This window comes from Trichomycterus rosablanca, chromosome 4 (assembly GCF_030014385.1).
Source record: "Trichomycterus rosablanca isolate fTriRos1 chromosome 4, fTriRos1.hap1, whole genome shotgun sequence".
Lineage (NCBI taxonomy): Eukaryota > Metazoa > Chordata > Actinopteri > Siluriformes > Trichomycteridae > Trichomycterus > Trichomycterus rosablanca.
The window spans coordinates 10411220-10434094 of NC_085991.1; the positions used below are offsets into that span (position 1 = coordinate 10411220).

The 22875-nt window shown below is 39.6% G+C and overlaps 1 long non-coding RNA gene and 9 other non-coding genes across 10 annotated transcripts; 1 reads left to right on the forward strand and 9 right to left on the reverse strand.

Moving 5' to 3' along the window:
- Nucleotides 1-7462: 7462 nt before the first annotated feature.
- Nucleotides 7463-7976, forward strand: LOC134311385 (uncharacterized). Its single transcript, XR_010011400.1, has 2 exons — nucleotides 7463-7551; nucleotides 7788-7976. It is a non-coding gene; the product is annotated as an uncharacterized LOC134311385 (long non-coding RNA).
- Nucleotides 7977-9044: 1068 nt separating this feature from the next.
- On the reverse strand, nucleotides 9045-9208 carry LOC134313108 (U1 spliceosomal RNA). Its single transcript, XR_010012005.1, has one exon. It is a non-coding gene; the product is annotated as a U1 spliceosomal RNA (small nuclear RNA).
- A 948-nt stretch (nucleotides 9209-10156) lies between these two features.
- LOC134313134 (U1 spliceosomal RNA) lies at nucleotides 10157-10320 on the reverse strand. The gene has a single exon (XR_010012030.1). It is a non-coding gene; the product is annotated as a U1 spliceosomal RNA (small nuclear RNA).
- A 1251-nt stretch (nucleotides 10321-11571) lies between these two features.
- On the reverse strand, nucleotides 11572-11735 carry LOC134313127 (U1 spliceosomal RNA). The gene has a single exon (XR_010012023.1). It is a non-coding gene; the product is annotated as a U1 spliceosomal RNA (small nuclear RNA).
- A 1233-nt stretch (nucleotides 11736-12968) lies between these two features.
- Nucleotides 12969-13132, reverse strand: LOC134313136 (U1 spliceosomal RNA). The gene has a single exon (XR_010012032.1). It is a non-coding gene; the product is annotated as a U1 spliceosomal RNA (small nuclear RNA).
- Nucleotides 13133-14712: 1580 nt separating this feature from the next.
- On the reverse strand, nucleotides 14713-14876 carry LOC134313110 (U1 spliceosomal RNA). The gene has a single exon (XR_010012007.1). It is a non-coding gene; the product is annotated as a U1 spliceosomal RNA (small nuclear RNA).
- A 1580-nt stretch (nucleotides 14877-16456) lies between these two features.
- Nucleotides 16457-16620, reverse strand: LOC134313158 (U1 spliceosomal RNA). Its single transcript, XR_010012054.1, has one exon. It is a non-coding gene; the product is annotated as a U1 spliceosomal RNA (small nuclear RNA).
- Nucleotides 16621-17837: 1217 nt separating this feature from the next.
- LOC134313209 (U1 spliceosomal RNA) lies at nucleotides 17838-18001 on the reverse strand. The gene has a single exon (XR_010012102.1). It is a non-coding gene; the product is annotated as a U1 spliceosomal RNA (small nuclear RNA).
- Nucleotides 18002-20486: 2485 nt separating this feature from the next.
- On the reverse strand, nucleotides 20487-20650 carry LOC134313128 (U1 spliceosomal RNA). Its single transcript, XR_010012024.1, has one exon. It is a non-coding gene; the product is annotated as a U1 spliceosomal RNA (small nuclear RNA).
- Nucleotides 20651-21873: 1223 nt separating this feature from the next.
- LOC134313195 (U1 spliceosomal RNA) lies at nucleotides 21874-22037 on the reverse strand. Its single transcript, XR_010012089.1, has one exon. It is a non-coding gene; the product is annotated as a U1 spliceosomal RNA (small nuclear RNA).
- Nucleotides 22038-22875: the final 838 nt, after the last annotated feature.

Consider the following 22875-nt stretch of genomic DNA (forward strand, 5'->3'; position numbering starts at 1 on the left):
ACCAGCAGCCGTTGTTTTCTATGGAGTGTGGTGGTGCTGCTTAGATTGCCACTGCGCTTAAAGTTCACCTGATTGAACTTTGGCCCAAATTGCTGACCTTTTCAAAGCTCCTTCAATGAGATGAACTGTTTGATACGAGGCGGTAAAAGCGTCTCAGGCCAACCGAACAAAACTTTGTGTGACTTATTGTAGTAAAACAGCGAGTGAGGAATGTGATTAGTGGAGGAACTTATGAGCAGTAATAATGAAGAGAAGTTTAGTGCTCCTGTCTCCTTCTTTTACTACATTAAACCACATTAAGCTTTAAACCTAATAAACCTGACACTCAGAAAAAAAGATGCAAAGAAATAAAAGGATAATAAACATGCCTGATTTCGGCTGGCTTTCTTCAGAAGATTCAGATGTCACATTTTTCTTTTTTGCATCTAGAAATAATAAAACACAAGACAATCTAATCCAATTTTGTACAGAATACTGCTGATGGGCATCCATAATCTCCATCTCTGAGTTTAAGTTCATCATTTGGCAGAGTGGCTATGTGTTTCGGTTTGGTTGATGTTAAATGCTCTGGATATTTGGTCTGACCCTCTTATTTTGCTGGTTACTATAGTTCTGCCAAACACAAAAGGGTTTTTGGAAACACCTAATGCCTACATGTCTCTTCCCTCGTATTTCTAGTCTGGTAAAGTTGGTGAGTGATTTTTTAAGTTTGGAGAGGCTCTGGTATATTTCTGAGTGAGGTGGAGCTCTGTTCTGGGTTCTGTATGTTGACAGAAGTGACTGAAGCTTCTGTTATAGAGGATTATCTGTGTAAGAAGACTCTGGCATAGTTTCCTCCAAGCTGAAACATTTGGTGCATCTGCCAGATCATTTAATGTAGCTTGTTGTGGGGACATGGTAGGTAATTTCATGGATTTGCTTTGGTTTCTGGTTGCCCCCAGGTAATAAGCGGACCGTCACCAGTCTGAGGAACGTGTTCATTATGGTCATAGTTTCCTTTGTTTTGAATTTCTTTAAGCAAAGCTACCCTTCACTAAAAGCCTTTCTTAAAAAAAAAACTCAGTTCCTTCAATATTTTATTCCCAAATAATGATTTATGCCATTTTACTTCTTACAGCAAAAACAAAAATGTTTCTGGTTCCAAATTCACTTCCCATCAGCAATGTTTTATGTTTTGTTTCACATTAATGTTTGTTTCTGTGGACGTACCTTCTTCTACCCACTGTACAAACTACAATGAAGTTGTTCAGTAACAAATTGTATTTTTTTTCTTTCTACTTTTATTAGTTAAATAAAGATTTTAAAAGCATGAACAAAGTTAATTATTTTTTATTGCAATTTAAAAGCAGAAATGAGGTTAGTAAATAAAAGTGAGAAGGGTGTGAGATGAAATATAATAGAAAACTTTTCCCCTCATATATGTGTAAGATGTTTATTAAACTACTGATTAACACAATAAAGAGCTGCACTCACTGTAAAAATTTTTTTGCTTGCACAACGAAAAAAAAAATTGGTACAGAATTTCCCCATATTTTTTTTGGTTGACTCAACTTTTAGAAATTATTTGTTATACTGACTGACTTTTTTTTGTCAACACTAAAAGACATATTTAGTTGAGTAAACAAAAAAAAAACTTTCTACTCAACTTTTGCACATTTGTTAAACTGACTGACATTTTCTTGTCAATATTAAAATACATATTAAGTTGAGCAAACTTGAAAACATTTATTGTACTATGAACTACAAGTAGTCTTGAGCAAAACTCTTTGAGTTGCAATGACTTTTCTTTTGTTTACCAAACAAAGAAAATGTAGTTAATGTAAGCCTTACATTCTCGCCTAATAAACAAAGCTTTCTTAAGTTGAGTTGGCTAAAAATTATTAATTGTAAATCAGTACTAAGAAATATCAAGTTTTGCTATAAAATTTAAAGATTACAGCTGGTGTGTGAGGTGTAAAGAAATGGAGGAGGCTTTAAACTTTAGAAGAAACAAGATTTGTTTTATTAATCTCACAGCCTCAGCTGATGCATTAAGGATACATAAACCTAACACCAACCATGGCAAGAACCTTCTCTTTCCATCAATCCTTCAATCCCACCATAAAAAGAAACCAAAATTAGCAGTTCCAAAGTAACCAACGCAGAAACACAACAAAAGTTCTCCAAAACTTTTCTTAATTCTTGAAGGGACTTTACAATGAATAACGAGGGTAAAACACCCACCAACTGAAAGCAATACTTTGGCTGTCTACAGCTTGAAGAGTTTATTCTTTAGGCACTGAACTCTATTGGTGCACCTGTCTCCTAGTCCGACAAAGATGTTCTGCACTGCCTTAAATGTGTATTTTAGTCCCTTTGGATATTCCATGTTCAGTGCATACAACAGCCCAAAAAGAATCATGAAGGCTGTGATGAAGTCATAAAGGTTTTCCATTACCACCGTTTCCTCAATGACAGTGACCAGGTTTACAGGTGTCTGTGGTGTTGACTGAGCAAGGTCATTCTCCATCACTTCAACAATGATCATTTTTTCTCCTCTTGTGCAAGACTCCTCTGGAACAGTAGCCTAAGTTGAAAAAAGAAAAAGGGAGTCAATATATTTGTTTTTGAATATTCTAAGCTAAATCATTGTGTATGTGTTAAAATTTTGCAGGGCTTAGAGTACATTGTACTGAAATATATCTATAGTAAAGAACAGGTTCCATATTATGATATTCTTGTCATAAGAGGTTTTTTTTACTTATTAAAGGAATTTACTTTTCTTATCGTCAGTTGTAGCATTTGATGCCATTTGAAGTTTTTGTAGAGGATTGACCAGTTTGCAAAGAAAAAGCATTATTTGTTTACAGGGAAGGGGAACAACAGTGACCAAACCTTAAGCAGAAGTCATTCTTGACTGACCAGGAGAGCTTGTGGCTGCACAAGCACCAAATTTTAGTAATATTGTAACCGGCCTCAGGCAGAGGACTGTCCGAAGAGCTGGACAACCAATGATGGATATTCCCATTAAGGAGATGCAGGGTCACTAGGCATGAGCCCAGTGTTTTCTAACCCTGGTCCTAAAGGAACACTGTCCTGCACATGCCTTTTGTCACTTCCTTTAATACACATCCCACATAAAGTCCCTCTTGACATCCCACCCATAGCATTTGATTGACAGAAAGCCTTTTTGACAGTGAAGATGCAATAGCACACAGGGTTGCAAACACGTTTTAATTTTGGCAGACCTACAGCGCTACAATGAGGAACTGCAAAACAAAATGGATGACTATTTCAACTATTAAGACAATGAAAACACAATTTGCTTTTCCTTATTACATTTTTCCAGGCAATATACACAAAAATGCAAATGCACATTTTCAATTTGAATTATGTCTTAAATGATGGGCAACATATTCTGGACTTCATTCAAATTATAAAGTAAATTTGAATATTAAAATGCAAAATTAAAAATTCTAATTCAATTGTGTTGTGTATTTACAATGTGAGTGCAGAATTCAAATGTAAAATGTGTATTTATATTTGTATTTTTGTGCATAATGGCTGCTAAAGTTTATATGGAAAAGTGCTTTTCACATTTCAATGTATTGTCTTAATGATCTGATTGATATATAAAAGGAAAAAACAATACACACAAAATAGCTTGTTAACAACTGACAACTATTTTTAATGGATGTGCAAGAAAAGCCCCTGGTACGTGCCGGTCAGTGTTAATTCAAGACCAGTGCTCCTCTGAGCAGGCAGCAGGAAGGCAGAAAACACCCTGGACAGTCCACCAGTCCATCACAGGAAAGAAGCCATTATGCACAGAAATGTAAATGCTAATACAAATTTTGCATTTGAATTTGAATTATCAGCTTAATAATGCACTCACACTAGAAATGCAATTGTAAATACACAATTGAATTTGGAATTTGAAATTTTTTATTTGAAGTTTAATAAAGTCTGAAATACGCTGCCATAGATGCACACTCAAAATTCACGACTGTGTGGTTTTACTTACAGAAACTCACAAGAGCTATCATATTATATTGCTGAAAACTCACCAGGCAGATCTTTGATACTGGCTCATGCTCCCTTAGATACACTGGCAGTCCCTTTAGAGCTGTAGCCCTCCTATGTGGAAAAAAAAAAAAATATTAGGTACACCAAATTGCTGCTGTCAAAACAACCTTGTATCTCCATTTTGATTTCATGATGAATGGACAAAATGAAACTGCCCAAATTTATTTAGAAAAAGTCTGTTGAATATCACTGCTATAGAGCCTTAATACTTTTTGTTTTCATTAATCTTTATGTATTTATTTTCTCTATATTTTAAGGCAAACACACAATAACCATAACAAAGCAGATAATGAATATATTGCCAAATATACAGTGTACACTGATCAGGCATAACATTTGGAACACGTGTGGTCATAATTTGTTGGTTCCCCCTTTGCTGCCAAATCAGCCCTGACTCATCAAGGTATGGACCAACACCTTTCTATCAGAACCAGCATGAACGTCTTCCGCAGTTTGGATCCAGCATGAACTTCTTCTGTTGGATCCAGCCTTCACTCCCCACATGCATCAATGAGCTTTTTCTGCCCATGACCCTGTCACTGGTTTACCACCATTCCTTCCTTGGACAACTTTTGAGAGATGCAGACCAGGAACACCCCACAAGAGCTGCAGTTTTGGAGATGATCTGACGTCTAGCCATCATAATTTGGCCCTTGATTCAAGTAGTGAGCGAAGGCTGGCCCATGTGGTCCGATCCTACAAACAAAGTACTGTAGCTAAAATTGCTGAAGAAGTTAATTCTGGTTCTGATAAAAAGGTGTTGATCCATGCCTTGATGAGTCAGCAAAAGGGGAACCAACAAATTATGACCACAGGTGTTCCAAATGTTATGCCTGATTAGTGTATATCCAAATACACTTTGAATCATATCTACCCATAATCACCTGGTCATCAAGTTTGTCTAGGAGAATTCTCATCTCATCTCCAAAGTCTCTGCTCTTTGCACGGTACATTTTGATTAGTGTGTTGGTATGAGAGGTCATGAAAGCAGTTTTGAGGTCCGTACAGGTGATCCTTTGGAATTCAGCAAAAATCTGAAGGGCGGGAGAGAGAGAAGGAGAAATAAAGAGAGGGAGAGGAAAAATGCACATTTACAGTATTAGTACAATATTGCAATTACCTATTACAACACAATGGGATATTTGCACTCAAGATCAGACAGGTAAATCTAAAGGGACACTTACTTGCTCTTCCAAAAAAAGGCAGGGCCACCTTTCTTTTACAACAGAGACAAGAGGCTGCTCATTGATTATTTCTTTTCTCCTGAGTGAGAATGTATTTTCCATTTTTGCATTGATCACAGTCATGTCCATGTTCTTTTTCAAATGCCAGATGAATGTGTCTTCAGTGCAAAGATTCCTGTAATCGCACAGTTCACAATGAAAAGTGGCTTGCTCTCTCCTTTTGCTTGCATTTGAATGAGCTCTGTGGAGATGAGTTTTCAAAGCACCAGGGGTCTTAAATGTGCAAACACACTCTGGATATAAGCACAATAATCGTAAACGTCGCCCTGGTTGCCAGTGTCTGAGTCTGTAGTGTTTCAGCAGCAAATTACAACTGTGGCTCGTCAATTTACAGAATCTACACTGCATGAGAGCTGCACCACCAGTACTTGGTCCAAGGTAGACCTACAAAAGAAAGTACACAAATCTGAATACACAAAAAAAGGCATCAGTAAGGAAAAAAGACACTATCTATAAAATATTAGAAACTCTTTCAAATTACTCACTAACAAAATTCTAAATACTTCCCATGTATTACATATATACACACGTACCATAAGTCTTGGGACAAGAAATAGTATCGTGACTTTTGGCACATCAGTGTGTGTCTTTGTGTGTGAGTGTATGTATGTATGTATGAATAAATATATACACTGTAACAAATTTCTGTAGTTTTTACAGTATTACTACTGTAGAATGATAAAATTCTTACTGTAGAACCTGTACACAGCATTTTACTGTAGATCTGCAAAGGATCATGGTCAAGTTTCAGTGGTGAACGAATTTTACAGTAAGCATATTTCTGCTGTGAATCACAATACAGTAAGTTTAAGCGGGATTGTTCTTTTCTGTCAGTTTAAACAATAATCCGTCTTTGGTAATAGTACAGTTTGCATTATATCTAACAAAAATATTAGTTTTTTTATCACTCAGACAGAAAGACATCTTTATATCATCAGTAACAGGTACAGAAATTAGAATTACTTGATAATAGTCACCTACTCTTTTAAAACGCTATTAAGACAGAAAGCGAGCTAGCTCGCTAAACATAGAACTAATCGGCCAGTTGATAAACAACTAGCTAATGGTCTAGCCAAAAGTGATACACTAGAGAGCCAGCGTGCATAACATTACCAAAACAGGTAAGAATTTTAAACAGCACATTTTTAATAGCAGAATGTGTTTATTAATGTAATATCTCTAATGAGAGGTTAGGAATTAACAAAACTGTCATAGTCTCCAGTCTTGTATATAAATTTCTACAGCAGTAACAGTAATTCCTTGTTTTATCTTTACAGTGCAGGAAAGAAAACTTTAGCCCAAGATGTGGATTCCAGCAAATGTAAAACAAAGCACTTGCACATTTTTATGGTTTTGTTCAAAACAGCAGTGTTTACAAAAATATGAATGTATTTATTTAATTATCTATGTATTTTCAAAAACATGTTTTAAAATGTTGAAATTCAATAAATGATTTTTGTTACAAATGCAGTGTCTTAATTTTTACAATGTATAGTTATTTTTCGAATATTATTTTAGTGTTAAATGCTGTAATGTCTTTAAAGTAGTCTGATATTTGCTGTAATTAAAAGACTGCATTACTGCTGTAATAGGTTACAGTAATGTGAAATTACTGTAATAAGAGCTACCGTACTGTGATTATTACTGTAATAAATATTACAGTATTTTATAGTTACTGTAATTAAATTTGCAGTATGCGTACTGTAAAATGTATTACAGCAACTTACCGGCTAATTGCTGCCAGCAAGTTACTGTACATTTCACAGTGTCCTTTTTACAGTGTAATCAAACATTTTTAGTACAACATACATAAAATATTTAAGTATTTTTGCTCTACTATAAAATGCAGAGTACATTGTACTCATTTGAGTACACATTTAAATGTGCTAAAAGATTTAAGTTCACTAAACCAAAAAAAAAAAAGACTTTTCTATCAGATTAACTTAAAGAAGTTAAATTAAGGTAATTAAACATAAAAACGCCTTTTTTCAGCTTGCTGTTGGTGAATCAGGCAAAAATGATTTTCTTGTGTTCGGGTAGCCATTTGTTTTAACTTTATTATCCTATTGTTGCAAATTACTTTTTACTTTTCATTTAAGGCTTTTTGCAAAAGTAAACTTGTCTTTTGTGAAGTGGAACCTTTGTTGAACTAAATGGACGAACATTTTCTTTCTCATTATGCTATTTTTGAGTAGCATGTACACCAGTCTGATGGGACTTTTTCATCTTCCGTCTAATTTTGGTAAGTGTTGTACTTTACTTAACAATTTTGTTTCAAATAAATGATCTTAATGTTGACACTAAATAAATAATCAAACAGCGCTGCTTTATTTCCCCGTGTTTAGGCTACATGCTAGCATGCTAGCCTTCATACGAAGCAAAGAGTGTGCTGGCTTGCTTTATTTTATTCCTTAAATGAATGGTATTAATGTTGATATTAATACTTCTGTTTCTTGTTTTTTGTTTTTTTTGTTTTAGAGAGCTGCAGCCAAACGTTAAGAAATCAGCTTGCTGTGTGAAACTGAGTACAGGTTCATGGTTACTGTGAAGAGCTGTTTGTGTTTCATCAGAACTTTATATACAGCTTGTACAGTTTTTAAGATGTTTTATTGACATGTTGTATTTTAAGTAAATACTTCTGAAGTGAAATAAAGAAAAAGAATGTTATTATTCTGTCTGTTTTTCTATAAACATTTCTAATTGATATTTAAAACGTAATTAACATGAAAACTAAGAAGAAATCAATATTTTTGTCCATTGAGCTCAAGATAATAAGTAGAATTATTGGGGAAACCAGTTGGTATAACAAAAAAAATAAAGTTTAATCAACTTGCCTTTTAGATGTAATAACTTAATGATTTAAGTTATGCTAACTCAAGTTTTCATTATAAATTACTTAACTTTTTTAAGGCAAGCGGTTTCCCCAAATTTTTTAAGTAGGTTGAACTCATCCGGGCTTACAGTGTAGAACGGATTTGTGGCGTTTTTGCCTTAGAAGAAAAGTGGTCGTCCAGAGCTATTTTTGGAAAGGCAGCATAACATAAAAGGCAGCTTACATAAAAAGCTTGTTGATACAAACGTTAAAGAGACCGGTATTTTAGATCAGCTTTAGCACTGGGCCAGGCACGTGCACAGACATTTTTGGGGGATTTTCATTCTGATTCGTTGTTCTTTTGCGTGCAGTTCCGATCAATTGGACGGATTCGTGGGGAAAAAAGTGGTCGTTCAGAGCTATTTTTGGATAGGCAGCGTTTACATAAAAAGCTTGTTGATACAAACGTGAAATAGAACGCTAATTTCTGATAATGAGGGACCGCGTTCGCGCTTTCCATTGATTTCTGTGGTGGCAAAGCAAGAGCTTGTAAAATTGAGCGAGACCGTATTCATTTTGTTTCTTGTTCTGTATGATTTTCGTTCTGATTCGTCGTATTTCGATTTGAAGCTCGGATCACTGTGTTTTTTTTTGGCTTGAGCACCTGCCCCAAAAAATATCTGTGCACGTGCCTGGCCCAGTGCTAAAGCTGAGTTAAAATACCGGTCTCTTTAACGTTTGTATCAACAAGCTTTTTATGTAAGCTGCCTTTTATGTTATGCTGCCTTTCCAAAAATAGCTCTGGACGGCCACTTTTGTCCCAACGCAAAAATGCCACAAATCCGTTCTCCTGATCCGAGCTGCACATCGAACAACGACGGTCGGCTAAAACCTACAAACTCTATTTTTGCCACCACAGAAATCAGGGGAGAGCGCGAACGCAGTCCCCCACTATCAGAAATTATGCAGTCGAGATTCCCACATTTGGGGAATTCGCAGCGGTCAGCACAACCGGAGTGCAATGGCTGAGCCTCGCTCTGGGTGAACCACCTTCTTGATCATGGTCTCGCCCCTGCCAGGTAAGTATGAGGTGTAGAGGCACCGCCGAACAGAGACACCGAATCACACCCCGTTCAAACTCACGGTGAGCTCCACTCGTCTACTCATCACACCAGCACAAACCTCACCGAACGCAAACGCCGCTATTCTGCAACATCAAAACGACCACGCCGACATTTGCCTGAAAATAAGAAAAAAAAAAAAAAACACTTGGTTCAACCAAAACAGAAGAAAAAAATGATCATTTCAAATTGATCTACAAAAAAGAAAAGAAAAAAACACTGTAAAAATCCACCTGACAAGCATGCCCTTTACAGGTTTGGCATAGCTCAATCATGAAACGTTCAAATTAGCCTAAGAAATAGTGCAAACGGCTAATTATGTGCCCAGTGCTAAAGCTGATCTAAAATACCGGTCTCTTTAACGTTTGTATCAACAAGCTTTTTATGTAAACGCTGCCTATCCAAAAATAGCTCTGGACGACCACTTTTTTTCCAAGGCAAAAACGCCACAAATCCGTTCTATCCGAGCTTCAAATCGAAATACGACGAATCAGAACGAAAATCATACAGAACAAGAAACTAATTGAATACGGTCGGCTAAAATCTACAAGCTCTATCTTTGCCACCACAGAAATCAGGGAAGAGCGCGAACGCAGTCCCCCACTAACTTTATATATAAGTTAAATATCCTACTGTGTTTTTTCATGTTTTATTTTATTAATAATTTTGGCGATGGGTGCCCTTTTTTTGGCTTGAGCACCTGCCCCCAAAAATGTCTGTGCACGTGCCTGGCCCAGTGCTAAAGCTGATTTAAAATACCGGTCTCTTTAACGTTTGTATCAACAAGCTTTTATGTAAACGCTGCCTTTCCAAAAATAGCTCTGGACGACCACTTTTGTCCCAACGCAAAAATGCCTGATCCGAGCTGCACATCGAACAAAACCTACAAACTCTATTTTTGCCACCACAGAAATCAGGGGAGAGCGCGAACGCAGTCCCCCACTATCAGAAATTATGCAGTCGATATTCCCACATTTGGGGAATTCGCAGCGGTCAGCACAACCGGAGTGCAATGGCTGAGCCTCGCCCTGGGTGAACCACCTTCTTGATCATGGTCTCGCCCCTGCCAGGTAAGTATGAGGTGTAGAGGCACCGCCGAACAGAGACACCGAATCACACACCGTTCAAACTCACGGTGAGCTCCACTCGTCTACTCATCACACCAGCACAAACCTCACCGAACGCAAACGCCGCTATTCTGCAACATCAAAACGACCACGCCGACATTTGCCTGAAAATAAGAAAAAGAAAAAAAAAACACTTGGTTCAACCAAAACAGAAGAAAAAAAAGATCATTTCAAATTGATCTACAAAAAAGAAAAAAAAAACCACTGTAAAAATCCACCTGACAAGCATGCCCTTTACAGGTTTGGCATAGCTCAATCATGAAACGGTCAAATTAGCCTAAGAAATAGTGCAAACGGCTAATTATGTGCCCAGTGCTAAAGCTGATCTAAAATACCGGTCTCTTTAACGTTTGTATCAACAAGCTTTTTATGTAAACGCTGCCTATCCAAAAATAGCTCTGGACGACCACTTTTTTTCCAAGGCAAAAACGCCACAAATCCGTTCTATCCGAGCTTCAAATCGAAATACGACGAATCAGAACGAAAATCATACAGAACAAGAAAAAAATGAATACGGTCTCGCTCAATTTTACAAGCTCTTGCTTTGCCACCACAGAAATCAAGGGAAAGCGCGAACGTGGTCCCTCATTATCAGAAATTAGCGTTCTATTTCACGTTTGTATCAACAAGCTTTTTATGCAAACGCTGCCTATCCAAAAAAAGCTCTGAACTACCACTTTTTGACCCACGAATCCGTCCAATTGATCGGAACTGCACGCAAAAGAACAACGAATCAGAATGAAAATCATACAGAACAAGAAACTAATTGAATACGGTCGGCTAAAATCTACAAGCTCTATCTTTGCCACCACAGAAATCAGGGAAGAGCGCGAACGCAGTCCCCCACTAACTTTATATATAAGTTAAATATCCTACTGTGTTTTTTCATTTTTTATTTTATTAATAATTTTGGCGATGTGTGCCCTTTTTTTGGCTTGAGCACCTGCCCCCAAAAATGTCTGTGCACGTACCTGGCCCAGTGCTAAAGCTGATTTAAAATACCGGTCTCTTTAACGTTTGTATCAACAAGCTTTTTATGTAAGCTGCCTTTTATGTTATGCTGCCTTTCCAAAAATAGCTCTGGACGACCACTTTTGTCCCAACGCAAAAATGCCACAAATCCGTTCTCCTGATCCGAGCTGCATATCGAACAACGACGGTCGGCTAAAACCTACAAACTCTATTTTTGCCACCACAGAAATCAGGGGAGAGCGCGAACGCAGTCCCCCACTATCAGAAATTATGCAGTCGAGATTCCCACATTTGGGGAATTCGCAGCGGTCAGCACAACCGGAGTGCAATGGCTGAGCCTCGCCCTAGGTGAACCACCTTCTTGATCATGGTCTCGCCCCTGCCAGGTAAGTATGAGGTGTAGAGGCACCGCCGAACAGAGACACCGAATCACACCCCGTTCAAACTCACGGTGAGCTCCACTCGTCTACTCATCACACCAGCACAAAACGCCGCTATTCTGCAACATCAAAACGACCACGCCGACATTTGCCTGAAAATAAGAAAAAAAAACCACTTGGTTCAACCAAAACAGAAGAAAAAAATGATCATTTCAAATTGATCTACAAAAAAGAAAAAAGAAAACACTGTAAAAATCCACCTGACAAGCATGCCCTTTACAGGTTTGGCATAGCTCAATCATAAAACGGTCAAATTAGCCTAAGAAATAGTGCAAACGGCTAATTATGTGCCCAGTGCTAAAGCTGATCTAAAATACCGGTCTCTTTAACGTTTGTATCAACAAGCTTTTTATGTAAACGCTGCCTATCCAAAAATAGCTCTGGACGACCACTTTTTTTCCAAGGCAAAAACGCCACAAATCCGTTCTTGATCCGAGCTGCAAATCGAAATACGACGAATCAGAATGAAAATCATACAGAACAAGAAACAAAATGAATACGGTCTCGCTCAATTTTACAAGCTCTTGCTTTGCCACCACAGAAATCAAGGGAAAGCGCGAACGCGGTCCCTCATTATCAGAAATTAGCGTTCTATTTCACGTTTGTATCAACAAGCTTTTTATGTAAACGCTGCCTATCCAAAAATAGCTCTGAACGACCACTTTTTTCCCCACGAATCCGTCCAATTGATAGGAACTGCACGCAAAAGAACAACGAATCAGAATGAAAATCATACAGAACAAGAAACTAATTGAATACGGTCGGCTAAAATCTACAAGCTCTATCTTTGCCACCACAGAAATCAGGGGAGAGCGCGAACGCAGTCCCCCACTAACTTTATATATAAGTTAAATATCCTACTGTGTTTTTTCAATTTTTATTTCATTAATAATTTTGGCGATGGGTGCTCTTTATTTGGCTTGAGCACCTGCCCCCAAAAATGTCTGTGCACGTGCCTGGCCCAGTGCTAAAGCTGATTTAAAATACCGGTCTCTTTAACGTTTGTATCAACAAGCTTTCTATGTAAGCTGCCTTTTATGTTATGCTGCCTTTCCAAAAATAGCTCTGGACGACCACTTTTGTCCCAACGCAAAAATGCCACAAATCCGTTCTCCTGATCCGAGCTGCACATCGAACAACGACGGTCGGCTAAAACCTACAAACTCTATTTTTGCCACCACAGAAATCAGGGGAGAGCGCGAACGCAGTCCCCCACTATCAGAAATTATGCAGTCGAGATTCCCACATTTGGGGAATTCGCAGCGGTCAGCACAACCGGAGTGCAATGGCCGAGCCTCGCCCTGGGTGAACCACCTTCTTGATCATGGTCTCGCCCCTGCCAGGTAAGTATGAGGTGTAGAGGCACCGCCGAACAGAGACACCGAATCACACACCGTTCAAACTCACGGTGAGCTCCACTCGTCTACTCATCACACCAGCACAAACCTCACCGAACGCAAACGCCGCTATTCTGCAACATCAAAACGACCACGCCGACATTTGCCTGAAAATAAGAAGAAAAAAAAAAAAAAAACACTTGGTTCAACCAAAACAGAAGAAAAAAATGATCATTTCAAATTGATCTACAAAAAAGAAAAGAAAAAACACTGTAAAAATCCACCTGACAAGCATGCCCTTTACAGGTTTGGCATAGCTCAATCATGAAACGGTCAAATTAGCCTAAGAAATAGTGCAAACGGCTAATTATGTGCCCAGTGCTAAAGCTGATCTAAAATACCGGTCTCTTTAACGTTTGTATCAACAAGCTTTTTATGTAAACGCTGCCTATCCAAAAATAGCTCTGGACGACCACTTTTTTTCCAAGGCAAAAACGCCACAAATCCGTTCTATCCGAGCTTCAAATCGAAATACGACGAATCAGAACGAAAATCATACAGAACAAGAAAAAAATGAATACGGTCTCGCTCAATTTTACAAGCTCTTGCTTTGCCACCACAGAAATCAAGGGAAAGCGCGAACGCGGTCCCTCATTATCAGAAATTAGCGTTCTATTTCACGTTTGTATCAACAAGCTTTTTATGCAAACGCTGCCTATCCAAAAATAGCTCTGAACTACCACTTTTTGCCCCACGAATCCGTCCAATTGATCGGAACTGCACGCAAAAGAACAACGAATCAGAATGAAAATCATACAGAACAAGAAACTAATTGAATACGGTCGGCTAAAATCTACAAGCTCTATCTTTGCCACCACAGAAATCAGGGAAGAGCGCGAACGCAGTCCCCCACTAACTTTATATATAAGTTAAATATCCTACTGTGTTTTTTCATTTTTTATTTTATTAATAATTTTGGCGATGGGTGCCCTTTTTTTGGCTTGAGCACCTGCCCCCAAAAATGTCTGTGCACGTGCCTGGCCCAGTGCTAAAGCTGATTTAAAATACCGGTCTCTTTAACGTTTGTATCAACAAGCTTTTTATGTAAACGCTGCCTTTCCAAAAATAGCTCTGGACGACCACTTTTGTCCCAACGCAAAAATGCCTGATCCGAGCTGCACATCGAACAAAATCTACAAACTCTATTTTTGCCACCACAGAAATCAGGGGAGAGCGCGAACGCAGTCCCCCACTAACTTTATATATAAGTTAAATATCCTACTGTGTTTTTTCATTTTTTTATTTTATTAATAATTTTGGCGATGGGTGCCCTTTTTTTGGCTTGAGCACCTGCCCCCAAAAATGTCTGTGCACGTGCCTGGCCCAGTGCTAAAGCTGATTTAAAATACCGGTCTCTTTAACGTTTGTATCAACAAGCTTTTTATGTAAACGCTGCCTTTCCAAAAATAGCTCTGGACGACCACTTTTATACCAACGCAAAAATGCCACAAATCCGTTCTCCTGATCCGAGCTGCACATCGAACAACGACGGTCGGCTAAAACCTACAAACTCTATTTTTGCCACCACAGAAATCAGGGGAGAGCGCGAACGCAGTCCCCCACTATCAGAAATTATGCAGTCGAGATTCCCACATTTGGGGAATTCGCAGCGGTCAGCACAACCGGAGTGCAATGGCTGAGCCTCGCCCTGGGTGAACCACCTTCTTGATCATGGTCTCGCCCCTGCCAGGTAAGTATGAGGTGTAGAGGCACCGCCGAACAGAGACACCGAATCACACACCGTTCAAACTCACGGTGAGCTCCACTCGTCTACTCATCACACCAGCACAAACCTCACCGAACGCAAACGCCGCTATTCTGCAACATCAAAACGACCACGCCGACATTTGCCTGAAAATAAGAAAAAAAAACGAAAAAAAACCACTTGGTTCAACCAAAACAGAAGAAAAAAATGATCATTTCAAATTGATCTACAAAAAAGAAAAGAAAAAACACTGTAAAAATCCACCTGACAAGCATGCCCTTTACAGGTTTGGCATAGCTCAATCATGAAACGGTCAAATTAGCCTAAGAAATAGTGCAAACGGCTAATTATGTGCCCAGTGCTAAAGCTGATCTAAAATACCGGTCTCTTTAACGTTTGTATCAACAAGCTTTTTATGTAAACGCTGCCTATCCAAAAATAGCTCTGGACGACCACTTTTTTTCCAAGGCAAAAACGCCACAAATCCGTTCTATCCGAGCTTCAAATCGAAATACGACGAATCAGAACGAAAATCATACAGAACAAGAAAAAAATGAATACGGTCTCGCTCAATTTTACAAGCTCTTGCTTTGCCACCACAGAAATCAAGGGAAAGCGCGAACGCGGTCCCTCATTATCAGAAATTAGCGTTCTATTTCACGTTTGTATCAACAAGCTTTTTATGCAAACGCTGCCTATCCAAAAATAGCTCTGAACTACCACTTTTTGCCCCACGAATCCGTCCAATTGATCGGAACTGCACGCAAAAGAACAACGAATCAGAATGAAAATCATACAGAACAAGAAACTAATTGAATACGGTCGGCTAAAATCTACAAGCTCTATCTTTGCCACCACAGAAATCAGGGAAGAGCGCGAACGCAGTCCCCCACTAACTTTATATATAAGTTAAATATCCTACTGTGTTTTTTCATTTTTTATTTTATTAATAATTTTGGCGATGGGTGCCCTTTTTTTGGCTTGAGCACCTGCCCCCAAAAATGTCTGTGCACGTGCCTGGCCCAGTGCTAAAGCTGATTTAAAATACCGGTCTCTTTAACGTTTGTATCAACAAGCTTTTTATGTAAACGCTGCCTTTCCAAAAATAGCTCTGGACGACCACTTTTGTCCCAACGCAAAAATGCCTGATCCGAGCTGCACATCGAACAAAATCTACAAACTCTATTTTTGCCACCACAGAAATCAGGGGAGAGCGCGAACGCAGTCCCCCACTAACTTTATATATAAGTTAAATATCCTACTGTGTTTTTTCATTTTTTATTTTATTAATAATTTTGGCGATGGGTGCCCTTTTTTTGGCTTGAGCACCTGCCCCCAAAAATGTCTGTGCACGTGCCTGGCCCAGTGCTAAAGCTGATTTAAAATACCGGTCTCTTTAACGTTTGTATCAACAAGCTTTTTATGTAAACGCTGCCTTTCCAAAAATAGCTCTGGACGACCACTTTTATACCAACGCAAAAATGCCACAAATCCGTTCTCCTGATCCGAGCTGCACATCGAACAACGACGGTCGGCTAAAATCTGCAAACTCTATTTTTGCCACCACAGAAATCAGGGGAGAGCGCGAACGCAGTCCCCCACTATCAGAAATTATGCAGTCGAGATTCCCACATTTGGGGAATTCGCAGCGGTCAGCACAACCGGAGTGCAATGGCTGAGCCTCGCCCTGGGTGAACCACCTTCTTAATCATGGTCTCGCCCCTGCCAGGTAAGTATGAGGTGTAGAGGCACCGCCGAACAGAGACACCGAATCACACACCGTTCAAACTCACGGTGAGCTCCACTCGTCTACTCATCACACCAGCACAAACCTCACCGAACGCAAACGCCGCTATTCTGCAACATCAAAACGACCACGCCGACATTTGCCTTAAAATAATAAGAAAAAAAAAAACACTTGGTTCAACCAAAACAGAAGAAAAAAATGATCATTTCAAATTGATCTACAAAAAAGAAAAAAGAAAAAACACTGTAAAAATCCACCTGACAAGCATGCCCTTTACAGGTTTGGCATAGCTCAATCATGAAACGGTCAAATTAGCCTAAGAAATAGTGCAAACGGCTAATTATGAGCCCAGTGCTAAAGCTGATCTAAAATACCGGTCTCTTTAACGTTTGTATCAACAAGCTTTTTATGTAAACGCTGCCTATCCAAAAATAGCTCTGGACGACCACTTTTTTTCCAAGGCAAAAACGCCACAAATCCGTTCTATCCGAGCTTCAAATCGAAATACGACGAATCAGAACGAAAATCATACAGAACAAGAAAAAAATGAATACGGTCTCGCTCAATTTTACAAGCTCTTGCTTTGCCACCACAGAAATCAAGGGAAAGCGCGAACGTGGTCCCTCATTATCAGAAATTAGCGTTCTATTTCACGTTTGTATCAACAAGCTTTTTATGCAAACGCTGCCTATCCAAAAATAGCTCTGAACTACCACTTTTTGACCCACGAATCCGTCCAATTGATCGGAACTGCACGCAAAAGAACAACGAATCAGAATGAAAATCATACAGAACAAGAAACTAATTGAATACGGTCGGCTAAAATCTACAAGCTCGAACGCAGTCCCCCACTAACTTTATATATAAGTTAAATATCCTACTGTGTTTTTTCATTTTTTATTTTATTAATAATTTTGGCGATGAGTGCCCTTTTTTTGGCTTGAGCACCTGCCCCCAAAAATGTCTGTGCACGTGCCTGGCCCAGTGCTAAAGCTGATTTAAAATACCGGTCTCTTTAACGTTTGTATCAACAAGCTTTTTATGTAAGCTGCCTTTTATGTTATGCTGCCTTTCCAAAAATAGCTCTGGACGACCACTTTTATACCAACGCAAAAATGCCACAAATCCGTTCTCCTGATCCGAGCTGCACATCGAACAACGACGGTCGGCTAAAATCTACAAACTCTATTTTTGCCACCACAGAAATCAGGGGAGAGCCCGAACGCAGTCCCCCACTATCAGAAATTATGCAGTCGAGATTCCCACATTTGGGGAATTCGCAGCAGTCAGCACAACCAGAGTGCAATGGCTGAGCCTCGCCCTGGGTGAACCACCTTCTTGATCATGGTCTCGCCCCTGCCAGGTAAGTATGAGGTGTAGAAGCACCGCCGAACAGAGACACCGAATCACACACCGTTCAAACTCACGGTGAGCTCCACTCGTCTACTCATCACACCAGCACAAACCTCACCGAACGCAAACGCCGCTATTCTGCAACATCAAAACGACCACGCCGACATTTGCCTGAAAATAAGAAAAAAAAAACAAAAAAAAAAAACACTTGGTTCAACCAAAACAGAAGAAAAAAATGATCATTTCAAATTGATCTACAAAAAAGAAAAGAAAAAACACTGTAAAAATCCACCTGACAAGCATGCCCTTTACAGGTTTGGCATAGCTCAATCATGAAACGGTCAAATTAGCCTAAAAAATAGTGCAAACGGCTAATTATGTGCCCAGTGCTAAAGCTGATCTAAAATACCGGTCTCTTTAACGTTTGTATCAACAAGCTTTTTATGTAAACGCTGCCTATCCAAAAATAGCTCTGGACGACCACTTTTTTTCCAAGGCAAAAACGCCACAAATCCGTTCTATCCGAGCTTCAAATCGAAATACGACGAATCAGAACGAAAATCATACAGAACAAGAAAAAAATGAATACGGTCTCGCTCAATTTTACAAGCTCTTGCTTTGCCACCACAGAAATCAAGGGAAAGCGCGAACGCGGTCCCTCATTATCAGAAATTAGCGTTCTATTTCACGTTTGTATCAACAAGCTTTTAATGCAAACGCTGCCTATCCAAAAATAGCTCTGAACTACCACTTTTTGCCCCACGAATCCGTCCAATTGATCGGAACTGCACGCAAAAGAACAACGAATCAGAATGAAAATCATACAGAACAAGAAACTAATTGAATACGGTCGGCTAAAATCTACAAGCTCTATCTTTGCCACCACAGAAATCAGGGAAGAGCGCGAACGCAGTCCCCCACTAACTTTATATATAAGTTAAATATCCTACTGTGTTTTTTCATTTTTTATTTTATTAATAATTTTGGCGATGGGTGCCCTTTTTTTGGCTTGAGCACCTGCCCCCAAAAATGTCTGTGCACGTGCCTGGCCCAGTGCTAAAGCTGATTTAAAATACCGGTCTCTTTAACGTTTGTATCAACAAGCTTTTTATGTAAACGCTGCCTTTCCAAAAATAGCTCTGGACGACCACTTTTGTCCCAACGCAAAAATGCCTGATCCGAGCTGCACATCGAACAAAATCTACAAACTCTATTTTTGCCACCACAGAAATCAGGGGAGAGCGCGAACGCAGTCCCCCACTAACTTTATATATAAGTTAAATATCCTACTGTGTTTTTTCATTTTTTATTTTATTAATAATTTTGGCGATGGGTGCCCTTTTTTTGGCTTGAGCACCTGCCCCCAAAAATGTCTGTGCACGTGCCTGGCCCAGTGCTAAAGCTGATTTAAAATACCGGTCTCTTTAACGTTTGTATCAACAAGCTTTTTATGTAAGCTGCCTTTTATGTTATGCTGCCTTTCCAAAAATAGCTCTGGACGACCACTTTTGTCCCAACGCAAAAATGCCACAAATCCGTTCTCCTGATCCGAGCTGCACATCGAACAACGACGGTCGGCTAAAACCTACAAACTCTATTTTTGCCACCACAGAAATCAGGGGAGAGCGCGAACGCGGTCCCTCATTATCAGAAATTAGCGTTCTATTTCACGTTTGTATCAACAAGCTTTTTATGTAAACGCTGCCTATCCAAAAATAGCTCTGAACGACCACTTTTTTCCCCACGAATGCGTCCAATTGATCGGAACTGCACGCAAAAGAACAACGAATCAGAATGAAAATCATACAGAACAAGAAACTAATTGAATACGGTCGGCTAAAATCTACAAGCTCTATCTTTGCCACCACAGAAATCAGGGGAGAGCGCGAACGCAGTCCCCCACTAACTTTATATATAAGTTAAATATCCTACTGTGTTTTTTCAATTTTTATTTCATTAATAATTTTGGCGATGGGTGCTCTTTATTTGGCTTGAGCACCTGCCCCCAAAAATGTCTGTGCACGTGCCTGGCCCAGTGCTAAAGCTGATTTAAAATACCGGTCTCTTTAGTCAAGAAACTAATTGAATACGGTCGGCTAAAATCTACAAGCTCTATCTTTGCCACCACAGAAATCAGGGGAGAGCGCGAACGCAGTCCCCCACTAACTTTATATATAAGTTAAATATCCTACTGTGTTTTTTCATTTTTTATTTCATTAATAATTTTGGCGATGGGTGCCCTTTTTTTGGCTTGAGCACCTGCCCCCAAAAATGTCTGTGCACGTGCCTGGCCCAGTGCTAAAGCTGATTTAAAATACCGGTCTCTTTAACGTTTGTATCAACAAGCTTTTTATGTAAACGCTGCCTTTCCAAAAATAGCTCTGGACGACCACTTTTGTCCCAACGCAAAAATGCCACAAATCCGTTCTCCTGATCCGAGCAGCACATCGAACAACGACGGTCGGCTAAAATCTGCAAACTCTATTTTTGCCACCACAGAAATCAGGGGAGAGCGCGAACGCAGTCCCCCACAATCAGAAATTATGCAGTCGAGATTCCCACATTTGGGGAATTCGCAGCGGTCAGCACAACCGGAGTGCAATGGCTGAGCCTCGCCCTGGGTGAACCACCTTCTTGATCATGGTCTCGCCCCTGCCAGGTAAGTATGAGGTGTAGAGGCACCGCCGAACAGAGACACCGAATCACACACCGTTCAAACTCACGGTGAGCTCCACTCGTCTACTCATCACACCAGCACAAACCTCACCGAACGCAAACGCCGCTATTCTGCAACATCAAAACGACCACGCCGACATTTGCCTGAAAATAAGAAAAAAAAAAAAAGAAAAAAACACTTGGTTCAACCAAAACAGAAGAAAAAAATGATCATTTCAAATTGATCTACAAAAAAGAAAAGAAAAAAACACTGTAAAAATCCACCTGACAAGCATGCCCTTTACAGGTTTGGCATAGCTCAATCATGAAACGGTCAAATTAGCCTAAGAAATAGTGCAAACGGCTAATTATGTGCCCAGTGCTAAAGCTGATCTAAAATACCGGTCTCTTTAACGTTTGTATCAACAAGCTTTTTATGTAAACGCTGCCTATCCAAAAATAGCTCTGGACGACCACTTTTTTTCCAAGGCAAAAACGCCACAAATCCGTTCTATCCGAGCTTCAAATCGAAATACGACGAATCAGAACGAAAATCATACAGAACAAGAAAAAAATGAATACGGTCTCGCTCAATTTTACAAGCTCTTGCTTTGCCACCACAGAAATCAAGGGAAAGCGCGAACGCGGTCCCTCATTATCAGAAATTAGCGTTCTATTTCACGTTTGTATCAACAAGCTTTTTATGCAAACGCTGCCTATCCAAAAATAGCTCTGAACTACCACTTTTTGCCCCACGAATCCGTCCAATTGATCGGAACTGCACGCAAAAGAACAACGAATCAGAATGAAAATCATACAGAACAAGAAACTAATTGAATACGGTCGGCTAAAATCTACAAGCTCGAACGCAGTCCCCCACTAACTTTATATATAAGTTAAATATCCTACTGTGTTTTTTCATTTTTTATTTTATTAATAATTTTGGCGATGAGTGCCCTTTTTTTGGCTTGAGCACCTGCCCCCAAAAATGTCTGTGCACGTGCCTGGCCCAGTGCTAAAGCTGATTTAAAATACCGGTCTCTTTAACGTTTGTATCAACAAGCTTTTTATGTAAGCTGCCTTTTATGTTATGCTGCCTTTCCAAAAATAGCTCTGGACGACCACTTTTGTCCCAACGCAAAAATGCCACAAATCCGTTCTCCTGATCCGAGCTGCACATCGAACAACGACGGTCGGCTAAAATCTACAAACTCTATTTTTGCCACCACAGAAATCAGGGGAGAGCGCGAACGCAGTCCCCCACTATCAGAAATGATGCAGTCGAGATTCCCACATTTGGGGAATTCGCAGCGGTCAGCACAACCGGAGTGCAATGGCTGAGCCTCGCCCTGGGTGAACCACCTTCTTGATCATGGTCTCGCTCCTGCCAGGTAAGTATGAGGTGTAGAGGCACCGCCGAACAGAGACACCGAATCACACACCGTTCAAACTCACGGTGAGCTCCACTCGTCTACTCATCACACCAGCACAAAACGCCGCTATTCTGCAACATCAAAACGACCACGCCGACATTTGCCTGAAAATAAGAAAAAAAAACCACTTGGTTCAACCAAAACAGAAGAAAAAAATGATCATTTCAAATTGATCTACAAAAAAGAAAAAAGAAAACACTGTAAAAATCCACCTGACAAGCATGCCCTTTACATGTTTGGCATAGCTCAATCATGAAACGGTCAAATTAGCCTAAGAAATAGTGCAAACGGCTAATTATGTGCCCAGTGCTAAAGCTGATCTAAAATACCGGTCTCTTTAACGTTTGTATCAACAAGCTTTTTATGTAAACGCTGCCTATCCAAAAACAGCTCTGGACGACCACTTTTTTTCCAAGGCAAAAACGCCACAAATCCGTTCTTGATCCGAGCTGCAAATCGAAATACGACGAATCAGAATGAAAATCATACAGAACAAGAAACAAAATGAATACGGTCTCGCTCAATTTTACAAGCTCTTGCTTTGCCACCACAGAAATCAAGGGAAAGCGCGAACGCGGTCCCTCATTATCAGAAATTAGCGTTCTATTTCACGTTTGTATCAACAAGCTTTTTATGTAAACGCTGCCTATCCAAAAATAGCTCTGAACGACCACTTTTTTCCCCACGAATCCGTCCAATTGATAGGAACTGCACGCAAAAGAACAACGAATCAGAATGAAAATCATACAGAACAAGAAACTAATTGAATACGGTCGGCTAAAATCTACAAGCTCTATCTTTGCC